The following is a 15,679-nucleotide window of genomic DNA, read 5'->3' as shown; positions in this document are numbered from 1 at the left end:
ATGGTTAACAAAGTCATCAGACTTGATGAGGAAGGAGTTTTGAGAGATGAGGATGGGCAAGCCTACAATGAGGCTAATCAGAGATTGGATGAGCATGGAATCATCCTCCCTGAGGACGCCAATGAGGATCAGGCGCGCCTCAATGCGCAATTAGCTGCCAGAAACGTAGCAGGGCTCGGTGTCGAGCGACACCAACTAGGTGTCGATCGACACCTTCGGGAGCAGAACGCAGATGCGGTTGTGTCGAGCGACACAACAGAGGTGTCGATCGACACCAACCCCAGATTCCTGCAGCTATTCCTCCAGCTAGGGAACCACGTCGTACTCTTGGAGATTTCAACTGGCCTTATTCTATGCTAATCGATCAGCGATTGTACCCCCACCCTTCCAGAGGAACGATTATGAGCTGAAGCCAGGCTACTTTGCTTTAGTTTCCCAGCATCCTTTCCATGGCTTGTCTCATGAGCAGCCAATAGACCATATCGAGCGTTTTGAGGACCTCGTTCTGAGCATCAAGGCTAATGGAGTCTCAGAGGACTACCTACTATGCAAGCTCTTCCCTTATACACTTGTTGGGGAAGCCGCTTCTTGGCTGAAACAACTAAAAGCAGGTTCCCTCAAGACTTGGAGAAGCATCAAGATAGCATTCTTGAATAATTTCTATGATGATGCTAAGTCTTAGGAGCTGAGAAATAAGCTTTCAATGCCGCTTGGGTTCGTTTCAAGGAGTATCAACGGGACTGCCCGCATCATGGCTTCACTGAGGTACAACTTATTGGTACCTTTTTCAGAGGAGTAGATTGGAGATATCAGATGGCTCTCGATGCAGCGAGAAATGGTTACTTCAACACCAGGTATCCGGCTGATGCAACCGCTTTGATAGAGAACCTATCTTGCAGAAACAGTATTAAGAATGCTGACTTTGAGAGGAAGAAGATTGTTGGAGCTGTTTTAGGAAATTAAATGGCAGAGGTGTAACACCTGCCCCGCCTTATAGGCCAAGACGGCATGTTATTCATATGATCTTGCCAAAAATGTTTTCTTTAAACTTCATACACGAACAAATTATTTCACATAACTCTTCACGCTTACTAACCTGAGAAAAAAGGGAAAAAGGGGGGTGAGTAAAGAATACTCAGTGAAGGAAATCAACTCTGCCCACTGAAACATAGAACACTTTCTAAAGCTATACAACCATCATCATAACATATAAACTTTGACACAAGCAATCAACCTAACATGCTTTACCATCTAATAACACATTCATTACAACCATCTTATATATAATAATATAAACATACACATCGTTAGGTCCAGTCATCCTCGTGACGACTAGAACCTCATAGGTGGAGTGAAAGGCCCCGATCCGGACGATCCTATTGAGGATCGCGGGTGTTACATGGAAGCTGGCCCTCGTGGCTCAGACACTCTCATTCCGGGCTCGTCAGCCGTTCTTGACTAGCTGTTAACCCGTCGGTCCATCACTGTCCACATCACTAGGGAGACCACGGCCCATACCTCCTCCCCAGTCATACATTCATCATACATACATACTCATAATCATACTTAACATACATTTACTTATAATATCATACATAACATCATATTATCAAACATCATACTCAACAATCATAAAGTCATATCATCATGTAATCTAATCCTATACAATCAGATCTAAGCTTACATATCATGCGTCAAGAAGCATAACAAAAGAAAATGATACCATGTTTCGCAAATACCACCCTCACTTTGGCTTAATGAAGATGAAGATTCACTTCTCCTTTCTTTTAACTTAGGCAACCTTTACCACAACTACATTCTCATAAGCTTTAGCTTGGTTCTCCCTCAACTAAGACCTGAATCCGTGAGTCCTAAAGGTTCCTGCAAATTCACAGCTCAAACCGAACCCGTTTCCCAACCAACAACACAAACTCATCACTATTTACTTCAAATAAAACTGTCTTGGAAACATATTCAAAAGTCAGGAACTAACCGTTAGAAACGTATTCCCAACGTTGATTATGTAGATAGAAGTATCATGAATAACTCCACAAATTTACAGCATGAACGGACTTCATTAAAAGCTCCAAACGTTATCATCAATAAGCCATCTCGAACTGTCATTTAGGATTTCCTGGATTTGACAGACTTTGCAGTTACTTGTCAGAAAGAAACTTCTTGAGTTTAAATCTGATTGAAGATCTGTCAGTTGATGTGGATTCTTGAGAGCGTTTTATTTCCATAGACACCTTATTCCTTATCTGAGTCCCTCTGGTCTGTCGGGAATTCACCCTGCAATAAACCTTCTTGATATTGTTCTTCCTCTTTCCTCTTTTCTATTTTTCTTCTTTCTTTTTCTTTCCTTCGACTGATCTCAACAACCACATCTCTGATTGGCAACGAAATAGACTCATCACTGCTTCTCCTTATTAACACAATCCAATTCTCCCTCTACTAAAACTTGACCTTGATGATCTCTTCTCCACCGCGACGTCTCCACCTCCGTCTCCGTTTTCTTCTTTTTTAATTAATTTGTTTCTTCTTCTCGTGAGTCTTACGAACAATAACACATAATGACACAACAACGACGATGATGTCTTCTGGGGTTTGTTTGCTCAGCTTTCCTTTACGGCTTGACAAGGACGGCGATGCATGTAAGTATTTATATACATACATGAGGACTCCCACAGAGATAAAACCCTCATTGATTTTATAAATGGATGCCTCTAGGCTTTAAATGGGCTTCCTCATATTTCCAAAACAAATAGCCTATTAAATGTTGAAGTGGGGTGTTACAATCTCCCCCACTTAAATAAAATTTGTTCTCGAATTTTTGGCGGTGATTTATTTCCATATAAACCTCTGACTTGTAGCTCTAGCAAACATCACATCCACATTTACGGTATACAAGCACACGACCCTTCATTAAAACTTCCAGCTTACCGTTTTTAAGAATCGACACTTGCTTTCTAACGTTGGTAACTCTTTTGATGCGTAACTCTTGTACCTTAGAAAAATTTAAACTTTTCAACCACTGAACACTAGTGCACAAATAAACATTCTTCTCTAGCACCATATTAACAAAAGATGAAAATCTCTTTTACCTTGATATGGCTTCTCATATTCCTAAATATGCTTATTGACATGGGGTTCCTTCCCATTCCTATTTTTCCACGGTTTCTAGGGCTACAGGAAGTTTGGGCAGCCACAGGGTAACTTCAATGGCAACCGGTTTATAGGGAATGAGAGTTCTTCGAGCTACACTCCAAAGCCTGCCTTTCAGAAGACATTTCCTCAGAGCAACTTCTAGAGGACCTATGGTATTTCAGCTTACTAAGCCCCCCCCCCCTCTCTCCACCCTCATCAGAGAGTAGAATAGAATCCATGTTTGAGTAGATTCTAGAGAGTCATACAAAGCTCGTTGTTGAGTTTAATGGCAAGTTTGATGCTGTCTACACAGGTTTTAACGGGAAGATCAACAATCTGAGCTCTCACATAAAAAAGCTAGATGTACAGGTTGCTCAAACTGCACAATCTATCAAGAGACAAGAGGACTTTCTTCCTGGAAACCCTTATGCTAACCCTAGGAAGAGCTGTTATGCCATCTTGATCAGAGATGGAGATGATGTGTGGGAGGAATTGGACACTGAAGACGAGTTGGAGCTCGCAGCTGCATAGTTGGTGTCGATCGACACCCTGTGGAACACTGTTTTCTCAAACGATTCCATACTTAGGTGTCGACCGACACACCTCTAGTGTCGATCGACACTGGGTCTGGACTACACCATATGAAGTGAGAATCCCGGTGTCGATCGACACCATATGGAACACTGTTTTCTCAAACGATTCCATACTTAGGTGTCTACCGACACACCTCTAGTGTCGATCGACATTGGGTCTGGACTACACCATATGAAGTGAGAATCCCGATGAAGCCCGAGACTGCCTACACGCCGCCTGTTCCTTATCCACGAAAGCGTCGTTCTAAGCAGGAGATCCACGCTGCTAAGTGCACAACTATCATGGAAAAGATCCTCACCTCACTTCTTAAGGATGCTTTTGAGACATCCTCTGCTCCACTCAAAAGGTATGTCAAGCGCCTTGTTGACAATGGTATTAGCTCTGATGAAGCTAAACTGCTCACATGGGAGATCAGTGCCATCATGCTGCCTACGGTCAAGAAAGAGAAGGCATAGAGAGTGGACATTGCTGAGTACATCTGCATCATCACTCCAGATCAGACCACTGAGAAGATCCCAGATCCAGGTAGCTTCATTCCTGATTGCTCTATCTCCACAAGCAGGTTCAGTCGCTCTTTGTGTGATATGGGATCAAGTATCAACCTCATGCTACAGCTGGTGCTAGGATTGATGTGAAGAGAGGTAAGATCTTTCTTAACATTTGTGACTTGGAGATGGAGTTTGGCATGGATGGTACAGAGTTTATTAGGCCTATCAGTAGCATTGCCTCCACCCAGGACACATCTCCTCCGACTGCTCTGAATCCCCAAACAAAGCCACACATAACGCTCCCATCCGCTTAGCTCACAAATGGGAGTTGTAGAGTAACGGTGTCGATCGACAATACCCCTATTGTCGATCGACACCCTCGGGATTCACAGACATAGAATTCTGCACATTCTCTTCAGCCCACACCCATTTCAGACCTCTGTGATAAGTTCTCTTCTATCTCTTCTCCTGTTTTACCCTCGATTAATTCTTTAGATTCTTCGAAGTCTGATTCGCAAGTTAACAAGCCTAGAGTTCTTCGAAAGCTTGTTTCTCCTTTTGATTTTGCAGGAAACGACGAGAGTGTCGATCGACACACCAATGAGTGTCGATCGACACCCGCAGCTGCCCAGACCGGATCAGTTTACACACCGCCTTGGAGGGCAAGGAGGCAGCAGCAATCCTCCACCACTCCACCCACATCCTGAAATCTGTCAAGTCAAGCTATTTACTCAAAACAAGCGCTTAATGGGAGGCAACTCACTGGTTTGATATTTTTTTTTCCTTTCTTTTATTTTCTTTTATTTTTGATTTATTTTTTTCCGCCTTCTTCCAATTTGAATGCCACTGGGGATAGTGTTGTTTAAGTCTGGGGGAGGTTCTTACTAATTATGCTTTTATTTTTTGATTCTTATTATTTTTCGTTTTTCAGTTTATTGAGTTACTCGTTTCATTCTAAAAAAAAAAAGAAAATAAAAACAAAAAACAAGAAACATTTTCTTTAGTTTAGTTAGGAATCATGATCTATTTTTCTCTTGATTATTGCATGATTGATTAATGCTGCAGGTTCGACTCAATACGACTATTGGAAAATCTAAATGGCAAACCAACAGACTTGAGGATATCCTAGTTTTCAACACAACCACTAAGGCTGGAGCTAATCTCACTGCTCTTCCTTTTACCTCTTCAAACGATTAGCATTCATAGATCTTGACTTCTTTTTCATACATGATATTGAGACCAATGTGATAAAAAGAATGTGTTCCTCTCCCCTTATAATAATAAAAAGAAAATGAGAGATTGACAGGATTTTCAGATAGTGTATAGGGGTAGGAATGTTTCCTATGACCACATTATTATACATTATTTGGAATGATCAATTACAAAAGTTGGAAAAATGTCGAGGGTGTCGATCCAGTATGCGAGTTCCCCTTTGTTTACTCTCTTAAAAGAATAAGTCTTGGAGAGAAAGAACACCAAAGAAAAAAAATATAAAGAGAATGGTCGATTTATCATGGTATAGTACAGGAATGAATCTAGAAGGATCTTGAATGTAAGCTTGTTTGATGAGACCCAGCGATGAAAGCCTAGTAGATATAGTTGTGGAAATAAGATATGGAATCTAGAATGTTGTGTAAGCTTGCGCAGAAGTACATGTTGGTTAGGATTTAATTAGACTTGCTAGGCATATGGATTTTGTTAGGATGATCATGGCAATAGACTAGAGAATGTTGGGAGTTCCTGTGTTTTCAAACCTCTTCCACGGGTTCGGCTCTTGTGTTTTGTTTGAGGGCAAGCAAAAGCTAAGTCTGGGGGAGTTGATATAACCCTGTTTTCACTAACTTTATCTATGTTTTTGGTTTAGGATTTTGAGTCTTTATGTTATTTCTTGAGTCTTTTTAGAGTCTTTTCAGGTATTCTATGCACTGGGACAACAATGGAGATGAGAAGACATTCAGAAGCAAAAGCTAAGGAAAAGGAAAGTAAGGACGATTTCAGATTCCAGATTCAGGGGAGTGTCGATCGACACACTCCAGGTGTTGATCAATACCAGTTTTGGCCCACAAAAGTCCATGACGCTTTCAAGTTTACAGAAGTGGAAAATTGCCCCAAAAGATTTCCCTATTTGCATTATTAGTCCTTGGACGTTTTATAGGGCTTATATTTATATTTAGAGGTCATTTTTTAGACCTAGGTTCCTTTTATCAAGTTCTTTTCATCCCTATTTTCAGAGAAACATAAGCTATTCATCCCTTATTCTTCAGAGATTAATTCAGTTCTCAATATAGTGAAGAGATACTTTCATTCTATCATTTTATTTACTGTGTTTATGTTTTCTTATTCATTTATGTTGCTTGTTTCAATCAATATGTCTGAGTAGTTTGCTTGTTAGGAATAGGGTTTCTCATTAGGGATTCATATTATTTAGTTGATCGCTGTCTTTTGCTAGGTTATCTGTAGAATTCTTCATCTCTGATTAATCTTAATGCTAAATCTAGAGTAATTAACTAGATTTTGAATCCAGACAATAGATATATCTACCATAAGTATTTGTAGTTAGATCTATTATTTGATGAGCATGGTTTATAGGTGTGTAATAAGAATCGGCCCATCTACTACGGTGAACAATTAAACTCGTTTAGAATGCATGTTTAGGTTAAATATCTCTCGGCTTCTCCGGTTATTCTTAGCTATAGGCATAGGGAGCTTCGCGGAACACCAGCGGTTATTCCATAATTAGAGTATGAGTTAACAATGGTTCGATAACAACCTAGCTTTCATTAGATCTACTAACCAATAGTTTCCTGAGAATACCCTATTCATAGCTCTTTATTTCATCGTTTACAATCAATCAATCTGCAGTCTTTTTACTTTGTTTACATTTTATTTCAATCATTCCCTGCTATCTTAATCTTGACATTCAACTCATTGTGTGAACAAAAGAACTTTGAGGAAATTCGACCCTTAAATACTACAACCGATCTCTTATTTGAGAGAGTAGGTTTAAGGCAATTTGAACCATATCAGTGAGCATTTTCAACTTTTGAACTTTTAAGTTCATATTTATTTGTTCAAAGATCCAAACTATTCAATAATTCTCCCATAGTGATGGAAAATTTTTATCATCAACATGATGATTTGCAAATCTTGCAATTGGCACATCTCTAAAAGATGCTCAATATTAATAAAGCGAAAACTTATCTCCAGCATCTATAAATTCCATCCTCTTTGGATGATATTTTTAGGTGGTTTAGAAGAGCACTTATAAAACATATCTCACACCCATAAAATTTAAAATGATAAATATTTGATCTCTAATCATGTATAAATAACATGAGAGAAATATTTCTTATGCATCGTTAGCCTTATATATAATCATTACTACATGCAAAACTCCATGTTCCATGTAAAAACATGGAGATTAAATCACCATGAATCGTTCTGCAATCTCTTGGATTTGGGGTAGAAACGATTCATTAAAGCTCAATTTGAGAGTAAACATCATTTTTAGATGTTCAACTTTATCTTAAAGTGATAAATTATAGGATATGACATCACCAGAGTTACCTCGCTCTAGGTGTCAAATTCATCAAAGTTTATCGATATGAGATTCCTTTAATTCTCCCTCTCGAGATAATAACTCTTCGAGTTCATTCATCTCGAAATGAATCCCACTTTAGGATCTATATAATATCCGAACGGGATCATGTATTTAATCATGGATCCTTTTAAAAATGTGAGATTTGTAATTATCCCTCCCAATATTATGACTTTTCGAGTCTATTTCTCTTATACCGATCTAATTTTTAGATCGGTTATATTTGGGATTTAATTTGGGGAATATTGTGAAAATCGACCATCATATACAATGAGCTTATTATTAAAAATAATGGGGATTTAGCCAAAGATCATATAATGAAGGCATAACCTACCACAAAATTAAAGAGGAGATATACAACCATCGACTCCATATTATATAAATTTAAGTGAATTTACGTAATAAATTTATCATAAATTAAATGTTACCTCTGAAATGTGGACGGAAGCATCCATTGCTTAAATAAGCTTCTGTCTTTACATAAATTTCTAGTGATATTTAATCATTTTGTTTGAGTTCCAGTTTAGGTCATCAACATATACAACAATGATCACAAATCTCGATGGAGATTTCATAATAAAGACACTGAGGCATATTTCTTTAATATATATCATTTGTTTAACAAATAATCGTTTAAGCGATTATATCATATGCGTCTGGATTGCTTTAATCCGTAAAGTGATCGCTGTAATTGGACCGTACAAATTTTATTAGATTTTGAGTCTAATGCCTTTGGAACTTTAAATCCTTTTAGGATTTTTATGTATATATCGTTATCGCTATACCGGGATGGCTTGACCGGTCGTGCTATGCTTGGAGCATTGGTAAACTTCATGTTTACTATATGATAAATAAATTTGCCATCTTTATTTTTACATGATTTAATCAATGTGTGTCTCCACTCTGGTCAAGCAATTGACACCATATTAATTTATAGTCTCAATATAAGAATTATAAGAATTATAAGATAATTATCTTAGAAACTATACTAGTTTTTTTTGAGACTTTGGAGAACACAAAGCATCGATTATTATGAATCTAATGCATTTGAAAGTTGAGAGACTAGCTCATCTAGATCTTCCCATTATTTATGCACTGCCTAAACATATATCGACAAGTGCTTCACATATTCTCAGAACAGAACTATATTTTTAATTTTAAAAACATATTTTAATGTCTTTAAATATTATGTAACACATATTTATTCTCTACGAATAAAATAAAGAAAAATAATTAAGCATATAAATTCAGAACAATAATAACATGTGGATTATATCTTTTTATGCAAGAATTCAGGAGACATAGCCTTTCATATTAGAATTCAATAGGCATAGCTTTTGTTTGATCGTATAGAAGAAGGCAAAGCCTACCATATTTAACGATCAATCACGGAAAAAGCATAACTTTTTATTTCATCATTAAGAAAACATAGTTTACCATATATATATAACGATTAATTCCGGAAAAGACATAACATTTTATTTTATTTGATCTTGAAGGAGGTAGAGCCTACCACTTATAAAGATCAATCCGAATAAAGACATAGTCTCACAAATTACGATATCTAAAATATTTATGTTTTATAAACATAAACGAATTAAATAATAAAATTTTTACTTATCTCATAAATGCTTAAACGGTAAAGACATCATACTGATAACATGTTATAAACCATAATATAAATAACATATAATATTTGATTAATATATGTGTATAAGAAAGAACAAGAGAGAAGAACGGAGAGGGTTGCTCTTCTTATTATTATTATTTCACTATACGAATGAGAGTATGAAAAATATATATAGAGAAATTAATGAATAAATTATACAAAATTTGGGGATAAAATTTTAATGGCTTGGAGTGCAAGTGCTAATAATAGATAATTATCCGATTTCAACAAAAAGTAATTATTTATTTTATAACCTGAGGTATTTATCCGACCTTTGCGATTATTAAAGAAAATAGAGGTAGCCATTTATTATAAACAAATGAAAAAATTGCAAATGAATGATCCCTGCCGACAAATTAACCTGACCCAACAAATTTTCTTTATGGTGGAGTCTATTTGATTCTGATAATTAACTATGATTTTGATGTTCTTCTTAAAAAGTTTACCCACCAAATTATCTAATCATTTTCTAAACCCAAACGTGTTCCTGTCTTTTTTTTTTCTCTCACCTGATTTTCTGAATCTTTGATTAGTAAATCTATTATTTTCTAACTTATACTTTACGTCTCCGTTGAATATGTATTGATAATAATTAAGTACTTTAAAATGCTAAAGTTAAAAACTTATAGATTCTTCGTATTAAAAGGGGAAAGATAGAGCTCTCCCTCTTATATTGATGTGTCACTTTTTAATTCTCCAATCGAATGTATGCATATGGATTAAACACAAAAAAAATCGGAAATATATTATAGGAAAAAGTATCATCTAAGTAACGAGTTTAGCTAGTTGTGGCGATTCTAAAGCAACGTCAGAGTATAGATGGGGGTAGATACATTGGTTCGTATATGAATCTTAGAAGGAATGGCGTTTTTACGATTTTGTGTTAATTAGTGAAATAGCATATATTAGAAGAGCAGCACTATAATTTCATAATTAGGGTATATGACCATTTTGGAGTATGCATTATGGAATAATGAAATGGCTTTTAGCAGGTATTTTAGTTACTGAACATAGTGACAAAAAAACAATCTTTTGGTATAAGTAAATTAATCCTCTGTAATATAACTTTTATCCATTTAATAAGAAGAGATATAACTTTATTTCTACTTAATTTTTCACAAAAAGTTTCCCTAAATTAAAATTCAAAACTATGGTACCCTAAATTAACTTTGATGTGACTTGTTAACTACTGACCAATTATGGAAATCCACAGTTGAGACGCTATTTTACTTTTAAAGGAAATATGATGTTAAGAAAGGTAGCTGTCACAACTAGATACTAGATACCTTGAAAATATTTGTGTCGAACATTATGACCTTATAATAGTATTTAGGAACACAACAACAAAACAAATCACTTGGGGTCCCTAATATTTGCAAGAAATAGAACCGATCTTTTTGCAAAAAAAAAAAAAATTGTAATTTCGAGTTAAATCCCATACTAATTTTCGAAGTTTCTGCTTTGCCAATTTAACGATTTTAGAAATTTTGCATGATTCTCAAAATTTGTGTCCCATATGATTATGAGTATATACACAAAATAGCTATGGATTCAAAAAAAATTAAGAGAATAGTCATGAGCAACAGGGGTATGTCGGAAACACATGTAAATTACATGTATAACCTTAGACATCAAAGCGACAAGACACTGTTTGGGAAGCGTATGATTCTGGGTTTGAAATTTGAATTCTATTGCATTATTCGGCCCAAGTTTGTCTCACGACCAAAATAATAACCCTAAAATTAAAAAAAAAAGAGTTTTTTTTTTCTCACCGAAAAAAACTCTCTCGGCGGCGATTAATTTCATCGTCGTTGCTCTCATCTTTTCGATCCAAGTAGTAGTTGTTTTTAGAAATTGATTGTGTTTCCGATTATCCTTTTCAAATCGTCTTCTCGTTGCAGTCGCCGGTGACAATCGAAGGATTAATTTTCGGTCTTCCCTCGCCGACGATTTGGGTAAGTAGAGCCACTGATTTCCGATTATTTACAGTCGCTCTTCTTATTTCTCTTCCCCTGTACCTTTAATTGCATGTCAATCATCGCTTGTGTCTAGATATAAAGTTCGGTTCGTTCTTAACTAACCCTAATTTTGTTTTGCGTACTGTTGATGAATGAAAGTTAGGCGACCATCGAGAGTTTGCGGCTAAAGTCTCTGGTTTTTTTTGGGAATCCTTCTGTGCTTTTTTGGAAAACACATGAGGTTTGTAAATATTGATGTGCTTTGTTTGAATAACCCATGAGGTTTGTAGATATTGCGTCCTTTATCTGTGTTTCTTACATGCAACTAACCCATTTTTTGTCTCTTACTATTCACGGAAGAAGATTAGGCGATATCTGAGGCTTTTGTGGCTGACGCTGTGGGTTTTGTTTAAAAAACACTTGAGGTTTGTAAATATTGTCTTTTGAACTGTTCTCTTTTATACTATACTAACCCAAATTTTGAACGTCTTACGTTCCATGACTGCAGATTCGGCGATATCGAGGATTTTGAACGTCTTACGTTCCATTGATTTTCGTTTATTTATCGCCGATCTTCTTCTATTTCTTCCCCTTTATACTTCAATTGCATAGAAATTAACGATTGTGGCCAGATCTAAAGTTCGGTTCTTTTTTCCCTCTAACTATATCTTCTTCTATTTCTTCCCATGTATACTTCCATAAGTATCTTGCATAGGGTTCTTACTGGTTGTGTCCAGATCTAAGTTTTGATTCTTTTTTATTTATTCTCTACTAACCTTCAATTTTTTCTTAATCTCTTTACATGAAGTTAGATAAGGCGAAATCTGGGAATTTCCTCAAACTCTTTGGATTCTGCTTCGTCCGTCTAGGGTTTTTATTTAAAAACAAGAGGTTTGTTCAAATTTTGCATGTTATTTATAGTTGGTTCATATATTTTATATAGATAACATGTTATGTCTACTCTATAATGTGTTCTTGTATAATGATGCTTGTTATTTTGACTCATTTATTTCTCTCTATACTATGTTTTCATTTTAAATTTCATGCTTTTATACCTTTTTTTTGGTAGGGTCATGCTTTTATACCTTTTGGTCTGCCATTAAGTACTCCGTTATTTCATTTGTTTGCATTTGTTTTATAGTTTTTTGTATGTGTTTTATATAGCTGCTAATCTTTTTTTTCCTTCTTTTGCCGTTTGCGAGAGAAGTTTTAATTCGTTCTCCTCCTATCCAATTTGGTATTCGCCAATGAATCTGGTAAGTTCAATCCTGGGTTTCCGATTATTTATCTCTGTCTTCTTCTATTTCTTCCCATGTATACTTACATAAGTATCCCGCATAGAGTTCTTACCGATTGTGTCCAGATCTAAGTTTTGGTTCTTTTTGATTTATTCTTTACTAACCCTCAATTTTTTCTTAATCTCTCTACATGAAGTTAGATAAGGCGAGATCTGGAAATTTCCTCAAATTTTGTGGATTCTTTTTTGTCCGTTTAGGGGTTAAAAAAAAGAAGAAGAGGTTTGTTCATATTATGCATGTTATTTATAGCTGGTTCATGTGTTTTATATAGATAACATGCTATGTTTATTCTATAAGGTGTTCTTATATAATGATGCTTGTTATTTTGAGTCATTGATTTATCTGTATACTATGTTTTCATTTTAGATTTCATACTTTTATACCTTTAAAAAGGGATCGAGATGTGTTTGAGTTGATTTTCGGATCCAGTGATATAACTACACAAATACATATTTATATACATGCATATATATATATATATATATAATTAAAACAGGATTTTTCTCAAAAAAATCTATAAAATTGGTTGCTTGGGTTCCCTATATATTATCTTAGGGTTTAGTATTATTTAATTAAAAACGATTTTTAATTGGTTGCTTGTGTTCCCTATTCTCATATTGACAGTAATCCCTATCTAGTTTTCTCTTAAATTCATGTTTTTCTTTCAAATTTCAGTGTTTTCTATCTGTTGTATGTTTTGGATTTTTCTCAAAAAAATCTATTAAATTGGTTGCTTGGGTTCCCTATATATTATCTTAGGGTTTAGTATTATGTAATTGAAAACAATTTTAAATTGGTTGCTTGGTTTCTCTATTTTCATATTGACAATAATCCCTATCGAGTTTTTTTCTTAAATTCATGTTTTTCTTTCAAATTTCCAGATGTGAACTACTTTCTATAGACTGAAAAACTAATATAATGGAGACATGCTTTTTCCAGTATATCATTTTCTTAACGTTGTTGTTTCACTTGTTGTTTTTGTAGACCAATGTTGTCTCTATTCAAAGTGGAGAAGTTAATGGTGACTCGCTGGGGAGTGCATCATGTTGTCCTCATTTGTTATACTTATAAAAAACATGTTGTTTCTACACTTTCTTTCACCCTTTCCTCAAATGCAACATTGGAACAAGTATATAACACTGTTGCCGCATTTAATGTAGTAAATACGTATCTAATATTTTCCAACGGACTGTTCATTTTGTCAAATTGCAAATAAAATGTGTCAACCCAATTATGTAGCAAGTTGCGTAATGATGATTACTGATATAACCAAACATTTCATGTAATGTATGATACCTATAAATTGATACTTTGTCGAGCTTATAACCGAATGAATAACATCAAGCCCAATACAAAATTTCCAACTCAAGCCTATTGTTTTCAAATTCGTCAGTATAACTTCGTTTACATAAAGAAATTACATGAGTTGTTCTTATATAACGTTCTATTTTACAGGGTACTCTGTAAAACAAATCTATCATTAATGGCATACCTAGTATTGCTGTAACTTGTCTTTCTCCTTTGTTGTATACTTGTTCCTTTTGATTTTTTCAAAGAGGAAGTGGTGTGATCGTTAAATGCTACTCATCTCTCTTGTTATATAGGGAATGTCTCGATAACAAGTAGGGCTACAATATACTAAGATATTTTTGGGCAACAATGCTGACAAGCTTTTAAGCCACATAATTTTGAATAATTATGATTTCCCTCTAAACTCTCGCAGGGCTGCTAATCGACGGAAGCAGTCGTCATCAAACTTATAACTGAATTGTATTAAAATTGCATGCATAACAACAATAAATAATGTTTTTTTAACACTAGCACATACGTCATGCGCGACGTGTCGTCAATCTGGTGGATGGTTAGTGGTTCTCCTTTGTTATATTTATACGAAACATGTTGTTTCTGGCCTTTGTTCCACCCCTTCCCCCAATGCAACATTGGAACCCGTATATAACACTATCGCCGCATTTAATGCAATGGATACATATCAACTATTTTCCTACGAACTCTTTACATTGTCAAATCGCAAATAAAATGTGCCAACTAGATTATGTAGCAAGTTGCATACTAATGATTACTGCTATAACCAAACATTTAATGTAATGTATGATCTCTACAAGTTGATACTTCGCCGAGGCTATAACCCAATACACAATTTCCAACTCACGCCTATTCTTTTCATACCGTGTTTGCATATAGGAATTACATGAGTTGTTTTTAAATAACGTTCTATTTTACAGTTACCAATGACCATTTTATCTATTAGTCTTCATTGAATAACTAGTTGCATACAAAGTAAACATCTGTATATATATGGTCCGTTTTTGGCATATCTAGTGATATAAGAAAGGGTTTAAATATCAAATGCATCTGTAATTGAAATCTATAAAGTATGTGGTTTATAGAATTAAAAAAAAGGAACAAATACATATATATATATATATATATATATCGTGTGTTTTATAAATAAAGCGGATTACTCATTACCTACGCATGTTTACGTTCTCATTAGTAATTGAAATCTATAAGTTATGTGGCTCATCCAGAACAACGCCATATATAGATGGCGTGTGTTTTATAAATAAAGCGGGTTACTCATTATCATGTGTTTTAAATGCTACTCATCTCTCCTGTTATATATGGAATCTTTCGCTACGAAGTAGGGCTACAGTATATTAAGATATTTTCCGCAACAGTGCTTACAAGCTTTTAAACCACATAATTTTCAATAATTATGATTTCCCTCCAAACTCTCGAAGGGCTGCTAATCGATGGAATCTGTCGCTTCTGTAAATGTCGCATCAAACATATAACTGAATTGTATTTGAATTACATGCATAACCACAATAATTCATGTGTTTTAACATTATTGCAGACGTCATGCGCAACGTGTCGTTTATCTAGTGGATGCTTAGTGGTTATCC

General features: G+C 35.3%; 1 pseudogene across 1 annotated transcript; it reads left to right on the top strand.

Moving 5' to 3' along the window:
- On the top strand, positions 1-4,920 carry AT1G35790 (annotated as a pseudogene; the record flags this gene model as incomplete). The annotated part of the gene is made up of 1 exon: positions 1-4,920.
- Positions 4,921-15,679: the final 10,759 nt, after the last annotated feature.

This window comes from Arabidopsis thaliana, assembly GCF_000001735.4.
Source record: "Arabidopsis thaliana chromosome 1 sequence".
Classification (NCBI taxonomy): Eukaryota; Viridiplantae; Streptophyta; class Magnoliopsida; order Brassicales; family Brassicaceae; genus Arabidopsis; species Arabidopsis thaliana.
This window is presented reverse-complemented; position numbering and strand designations above follow the sequence as displayed.